Source organism: Cupressus sempervirens, chromosome 10 (assembly GCF_028749045.1).
Source record: "Cupressus sempervirens isolate cs-2001-9-10 chromosome 10, ASM2874904v1, whole genome shotgun sequence".
NCBI classification, from domain to species: Eukaryota; Viridiplantae; Streptophyta; class Pinopsida; order Cupressales; family Cupressaceae; genus Cupressus; species Cupressus sempervirens.
In genome coordinates, this window is record NC_143127.1 from 849,381,836 (window position 1) to 849,390,121 (window position 8,286).

Genomic DNA, 8,286 nt, shown 5'->3' on the forward strand with positions numbered 1-8,286 from the left:
GATTAAATCAAATAATTAAACCCTTCAACCCATCAAACAACATTTAATTTAATCTTTTCCGCGATTACTATGGAATCCTTAATGCATAGACACACTCACAGGTCTAATCACATAATGCATTATGAATCCAAATTTACCAATTACCAGAGGATTAAAATAACAATAAAGATACATCACCCTTACAGGGATGATATTGGCTCAACATGAAATGTTTGCTCAATAACTCCATGTGCCATTGCTAGGGATATAAGTCCTACACAATAAACGAATACAATCAAGTGTAGATGTACAACAATAATAGCCGAAGCGACAATTATGTGAAATCACGTAATTAAATCATCTAATTAATTTCATTTACATAATCATTTAATCAGCCCATTTTGCATAAATTACCGAAATGCACAAGGTACTTATCTGTAGCACCATAACAAATGAATCCAACATGAACAATTCATTTCTATGTATTTAAGCAATTAATAATGGAATTAATAACACTTGTTAAACAACATACAAAGACACTTAAAACACATAAAGTGAACATGGTCAAATACATGACTAACCAATGCTATAGGAACCTAATCAAGTGTAGCAGGATAGTAATACACAGTGCAACCATTATTCACATCTCAAGGTAATCACAGAACAACACAGTGATACCAAATCAATCCAGGAAACCACTAGCACAAACCTTAGTGAACCCATCTAGTACGTCATAATCTCACAAATCAGCCATAAGCATAATCAATCCAACTGATACAATAGCATAAATCTAATCACCCCAAGGGTGTTGACGACTCACGGGTCCTAACATGATCATTCACAAAGGAAGAGCGTCAAGGTTGCACCCATCATGATGACTTACATGAATCGAATTGTAGAGACACTACATGGTTCGTATGAAGTAGACTTGGATGAAACAAAACGTAAAGTGATTGAACATGCAAAATACCAAGTTGCAAGAGTGTCCTACCAATAACAAAGAAATAAATAAGTTCGTTAGGGGAAATTTCCAAACTGCCATGTTCTGTCTTAAGATGGGTCCGAAAAAGGCACATTATAAAGTACTGAGTTTTCTGGATTAGATTGTGTTTGTTTATTTCATCAACGTTTCGGATCACACTACATGATCCATCATCAGGATAAGAAAGTGCAGGGTAGTAAGATATGTAGTGTGATCCGAAACGTTGATGAAATAAACAAACACAATCTAATCCAGAAAACTCAGTACTTTACAAATGGATTGTGGAAATCTGTTACTGTTAATTGATACCCTTCATGGGAGGGAGTTATATCACAAAGCTAAACAACAAGGCACATTATATCAAAGTTTTCAATCCTTCTAAGGGGCATGGGGATCACGCATATCTAGGGTCAGTTGTTAATTGTAAGGCTAGGATGTTAATTGCTCAATTGAGGACTAGATCACATCATCTCAGATGCGAGATTGGTAGATGGGAGAAGCCTAAAGAGGAGTGGGAAGAGAGGATCTGTAGATTTTGTGAAAAAAGGGCAGTTGAGACAGAATGTCACTTTCTTACTAATTACAAGGCATATGAGGATATTCGGGCCCAATATAGGGTCATCTTAGGGGATGGCATAAACTTACACAGTTTGTTCGATGATAAGATACGACAAACTATGGGTTTGATTGTCAAGATTCATTGTAGGAGGTTGGATTTGGAGAGGAATCAAGATTAATGCTTCTTATTTGTGGTCTCTTAGTCTGATGATTTTGTAGACGTCATTAAAATCCTTCATTCATGTTAGGAGAAACTCTTTGTGAGCAATTCTACTTCTCATGTAGACCAAAAGCACATTGACCTTTTTAATCTTTTTCAATATTTATATATATATATCAATTTTTTCCTTCATAGGATACCTATCTCCAACAAGATACGGACGCCCAACGGCCGTTGTATGCAACAAAAATCTCCTAATTTTCTCCGGTCAAAGCAGGCGAACTCGTCAGATTCACGTACAAGTTTACTAATAAATCAATCTCATCCACACCCCCGAATTTGCATTTGCAGGGGTTTGATAACAAAAATTTTGAGCGACAATAATCAAGATAAAGATATGTGCAGCTTGGATTTGCAAAAGAATGTATTCATCCTGAGGATGACAGGCGATGGAGAGCATCGATTCAACCCTAAATTCATGGGCTCCATTATTTCTGCAATCACCTATGTCAATCAGAATGCTCACAAAGCCTCTGCGATCATTGTAACAAACGACGGCAAATACTTTTCCAACGGCCTCGATCTCGAATGGATCTCGCGGCAAGACAAGGAGACTCGATCCCTGGCCGTGGGGAACAAATTTGTGGAGCTCTTGGCCGCCATCATGAGCATAAAATTGCCGTCGATTGCAGCCGTCTGTGGCCACGCTTGCGCAGCTGGATTCATTTTCGCCCTGGCTCACGACTACAGATTCATGAGAAACGACCGAGGGTTTCTGTACATGAGCGAGGTCGATGTCGGGATGATTATTCCTCCGTCGGTCATGTCCGTCATTAGAAGCAAAGTCGATTCGCGTCATTTGACGGAAGTAATGCTCCGCGGCCTCAAGTACGGAGCACAAGAAGCCCTCGCAAAGGGTTTGGTGGATTCGTCGCATGGGAGTTCTGTTGAAACCCTAGATGCCGCCATTAGAGCGGCAGTTGAGCTCGGTAAACGGAACTGGAAAGGGGAAGTCTACCTGGGCCTTAGACTCGGCGCATTTCCAGAAGCTGCAGAGAAGCTGGGAATCCAAAATTTTACTGTACTTCCTTCCAGATTGTGAATTTAATGGACCTTTCTTATATAAATAATAATTGTATAACAGGATTATATTTATCGTGTTTGATTGCATTCTGTATTGATTATTGAATTGATTTTCATGCCGCTAGGGAAAATTTTCCAGAATAGTTAACGATTTGGCAATTTTTAGCTTTAAACAATACAGTAGGGTTTTCTTACTATTACTGATCTACATTTGCTGGTAAACCCTAATTCCATCTTTAAATGGCTTTAAATCTATTCGAGCACGCTTTTTGGAACATCCAAACTTTCAGTCACAAGCATGAAACAACGGTCTAATGTTATTTCGTTTGTAGCTTCATTTTAGAAATTTGTAGATTCATGAAACAACGGTCTAATATTTTTTTAATAGTTCTCAATATATATTGCAAAATATCATTAGTAATTAGCATTGTAAGTTTTTATTTATAAAAAAATATTTAATGAACAACTTGACACCCAAAAATGATATAAGATATTTTAAATTTTAAATATAGAAATAATAAACATAATTGTACTTACAATAACTACCATTTTCCAATTCTTTGTAACATTATTTAGTTTTTAGTTTTTAAAATTCTTTGTTACATTATTTAGTTTTTATTACTTTTAATTATTTTAAAAGATAATGCTTTAAGGACAAAATGAATCAAATTTTTTTGAGTTAGCACATTCTATTATTATTATTAATTTGACTAATGCTAAAGTGAAGTGTGGTGTGACATATCTTTTATAATAATTATATTAATTGCACAATTAATAGAAAAAGTAATGCAGAGTAGTAAAGCTTTCTCCCAAGGAATCAAACATGGCAGAGTAGTAATGCAAGGCCTCCACAAACTTATTGAGGAATGAACCAACATAGCTCATTTCTTGTTCTATGATGGTGGTCGCATTGGGCATCAATCTCTGCAAAAGTTCAATGTATGAGTGTTTGATCCAGTGACATCTTAGAGAGAATGGTAAAGCCAATGGACTGAAAGAGCCTTAACCCCTTTTCTTATGTTTAACATAGTGGGATTTACTTTCCCCACTCTGTCTGCAACAAGGTGGCTTTTAAAGGGAAATCTGAGAGTCCTTCACTAATGAGAACCCTTAGCCAAGAATGGGGCTTCAAAATAGGCTCTAAAGTACTTCAAATTAAAAGACCCTCAAATTAAATATTGGCTAAGTGAGTTAAAAGACCCTCAAATTAAATGCTAGCGAAGACAGTCTCATCTATGGTACTAAACTATTACAGGCCCATGTCTGCAATAGCCAAGACCCAAAAAGACACCAAAAAACAACAACACATGCCAGTAAAATTTGTGCAAATATAAAGTGTTTCTGAATACAATCAAACAGAAAGCAGTAAAAGAAATCATAGTCGAAACAATTATTTTTAGATTCGACTAATGTTGTCTATGCACTACTTCTCCCTTTGTTGGCCACTAGATAATTTTTAAAATAGAAACATATAAGATAAACAAACTAGCATTTATGCATCCAACCACATGAATTATTTGAAGGCTTCCAGTTGTCCATGATCCCTAGGTTCATGGATTGTTAATCTTTTTTCCAATTTTGTTAAGATAAAAATAGAAAAGACTACCAAGAAAAGAAGCCATAACAAATCACATAATAGGAATAAATTTATAAAAAATAGTTTTAATAAAATTATTTCCATAGACCATAGGCTAAATGAGTTGAACACAATTTTCAAAGCACATATTAATTGTAAAGAACAATGTGAAAACTATAGTCTCCACCTATATAGGCGAGACTAATAATCTATTTTTAACATACATGTATGATGGTAATAATAAATAGCAATTGTGTACTGGTGTACCATGAGTTTCCAAAGAGGTGTAGAAAGTCAATTAGGTAAAAATTGTAATTGGTAGACCATCTAGTAAATGATGTTTTTTCTTGTGGAATAAAAATCACAATGAATAAGTGGTAGCTTCAAATCAACTATACCTCCATTTATTGGAAGACAAACATGACTCAAAGCAAGCCATTGAACTAGGAAGACAATTAAACTATAATAATAAGAAAAATATGTTTCGATAGAAAGACATATAGGGATGAGTTAGATAGAAGGGTAAGTAGAGATAGAGATGGAGAAGGATATTAAGATGAGAGTAAGATGAGAGATGGATTTATTTTCATACGTAATGAATACATTCAATTAATAAGGAATGAAAGTAGAAACTGATAGACAAAGTAGGTGTTATTTTCTTTTGAAAGGAAGTGCAATGCATTTATACAATTCTAAATTCTATTAGATTTTATCTTTAATAGTAAGTAGGCAATATTTTAATATCTTCACATCTTTTATCAATCATTCATTCCTTAACAAAATATCACAAAAACAATAGTCCTAAAATATCCCAATGTCCATGCAACTCCATAACATCTCACAAAAATGTTCAAAATGTACATAGAATTTAAGAAAACTACACTAATTAAACTCTATAAGTTAAACCATTCCAATAAGTCATGATGGGCATTGCTAGATTCCTCTTGAACTAGAAGGAACCTAAACAATCCATAAATCATGAGGTTGATTTGTATAAAGAGCATCACCAAGGACTCAAATTTAGAATTATATTAAGAGTATGTTGTCTTGTGATTCCTTCCATAAGTCTTACCCCAACAATCTAAATGTATGCATGCATCTATTATAGTCCATATGTTTTACAAAGAAAGTAAAAAGAGAATTTATTAAAGATATTGTCAAATAGCAATAGATAACAAAAAATACACTTTTAATACAAAAAAATTATAGTCATCCATTTCAAAAAGTTCTATGATCCCACTCAACCTTATGGTTGGATTTTGAGGTGGAATGATGTTATTATTTGAAAAACTAAATTCCTCTATTTTTATGGGAGAAAACTAGCTCAATTCTATCGTCAGTCTTATGATCAAACCACCAAGGAATTACATGCAACAGTTGAGAGCTTGGCAGCCCATCCTTTTTCAACTGACTTGTAGTACAAAGTTGTCACTCTTCGTCATCAAAAGAAAATTGTTGATAACTATGTAGCCATAAGTTCTCATATTAATCTACACCGGCTTAAAGTGGGAGATTGGGCTAGTAAAGAGTTCTTCTCTTAGGTACGTTCTATACATTCTTCTTTAGGTATAAAAAGATTCAGAGAGGGTGACTCGATTTTAACAAAATTACCTTAATATTCTCCAAGCTAATGTCAATCATTACCAACAAGTTTTTAGTACCCAAGCCCCTAATCTAGCCAGTCTACAAGCCCTTGAAGATCGTCTCTTAGTCATTCCCAATTGCATTTCAAACTCACAGAGGATAACTTGTGATTAAATATGTCGATTCAAGACTTTAAGGAGGTTGTTTTCTCCATGGTCGATGACAAATCCCCTAACTATGTTGGCTTCCCTTGTGAATTTTACAAGGTGCTTTGGGATTTTTTAGGCTTCATCATGTATATATTAAAGCTTTGTAAAATGGTTCATTATAAGCATACATAAGTCTAGTGATCCTAAGGACATTTGCAATTGGTGTGTGACTACCTTGCTCAATGTGTCCTACAAAATTATTGTCAAGGCTCTTGTATGAAAATTTTCCACCTCTTTACTTAGATTGTTCACCTTGGGCAAACTAGTTTCATACAATCTAGATTTATTTTGGGCAACATCATTGTTGTCTAAAAGGGCATGGAATGATCTTGCCAAAGCAATCAAGGGGTCATCTTTCTTAAAATTGATTTTTCTAAAGCCTATGATTAAATTTAATGGCCCTTTATTTTAGTTATGTCTAAAATAATGATTTTTTTTATATATGCGTAAAAATAATGATTTTTCCTAGAAGAGCCATATGCCAGGGGGAAAAAGTGGCCAAACAGGGAGAAATAATCATGACTCCAAACTTGATAACAATACACCCTAAGAAAGAACCAAAACAAATGGAGAAATGACTTGGATTGGCCACAAGAAGGGCAATAAGGATCTGGAAGACCTAAGTGGTTTAGGAAAGTTCCTAGAGGCAAGCCTTGGGAAAGAAGACACTAGAAAAAATGGGAAATTTTGTGTTCAATGACAGATGACCAAACTCTAGTAAACTATACACACACACACACACACACACACACACGCACACACACACACACACATACAAATATAACAAGAGAATAAAGTTCCTATAAAGGTTATTTTTAGCATATATAAAAAAATCATTATTTTAGGAAAAAACCTATCTATGCATCACCATTTTACAATTAGGCACACAATAAGTCTGCCCACATACACTAATCTCATTTATCGAAGAAGATATGCATAAGACAATTTTTGAAAGCCCATGATCCCTTTTAAAATTTACATGTGATTCATCAATATGTACCAATATCCCTTAATAATTTCCCATTTATATTACCACATAGTAAAATTCACCAAATGCCCCAAAGTTTCCCTACCTAAGGAGATTGTTTAGCTAAGATAAGGTCATTAGATTAATGATAACCCATAGTTCATATTAATTCAATATTTTAAAGATATATTATCCGTGATTGATTTTAGTGACACTTAAATTGAAGAAAAAGATTATAATGCTCAATATGAAATCATATAGTATCTCTGAGATTATCATCATTTTTTTTTGTCTTGTAAAATATAATTTTTTTTCCTATACAAGGTCATAATCTAATTAAAAATTCATAAATTTTCTACAAATTATTACACTAAAATAAAATTATAAAAATGATAATAAGAAATGTAAAATAAAATTATACTGCAATAGATATGTCTTGTATCTTAGACAAATCATTCTATAATAGTTCTAAGATTAAACTTTAAACATTGAGTCTAAAATTTTCAATATTTATAACCATATTCTACATACTAAAAAAATACCTTATTATGATTTTTAATAATGTTTATATTAAAATAACATTAGTCATCATGATATAATATTTATTAATAAAGTTTGATTAATTCTTACAATTCAAGATTTAAAAAAAAATAAAATTGAGCTGAATCTTAAATTTTCTTTTGTTTTGGTTTTAACTTTTCAAATTCAAAAGAATAATTGCTATCATTATTGTCTAATTTTTTCATCAAGCATAATAGAAAGGATAAATATTCTTGAGATATCACAATGGAGAAGCCATATAGACATGCACAGAAAATGTGGAATCATAGACAATGCACCTAATTTATATTTTAAAAAAATTGTTGGTAATTCTTATCCAATATCTAAGCAGTTCTTTTACACTCCATTCTTATTGTAATTTAATAATGGTTGATCCTCACACTTCCATCATTTTCCTTATTCTATCTTCCTCATTTTCTTTGTGCAAATGTCTTTGTTTGCTCATTTTCCTTATGCAAATGTCTTTGTTTGTCTCATCTGTCTTCTTTTAATGTACAAAGCTTCCCCAAATTCTTCATATAAAGAGCATTGAAATGGTTACATAATACTCTTCATCATGCTTGAATATAAATCCACTTCAACTAGTGTTCATGCATAGTGTTGTGGTTTCACAACACACACCCCATT

General features: G+C 33.2%; 1 pseudogene across 1 annotated transcript; it reads left to right on the forward strand.

Moving 5' to 3' along the window:
* Positions 1 to 1,933: 1,933 nt before the first annotated feature.
* LOC149536677 (enoyl-CoA delta isomerase 2, peroxisomal pseudogene) lies at positions 1,934 to 2,812 on the forward strand (annotated as a pseudogene). The gene has a single exon (XR_016357886.1). The product of XR_016357886.1 is annotated as an enoyl-CoA delta isomerase 2, peroxisomal pseudogene (transcript).
* Positions 2,813 to 8,286: the final 5,474 nt, after the last annotated feature.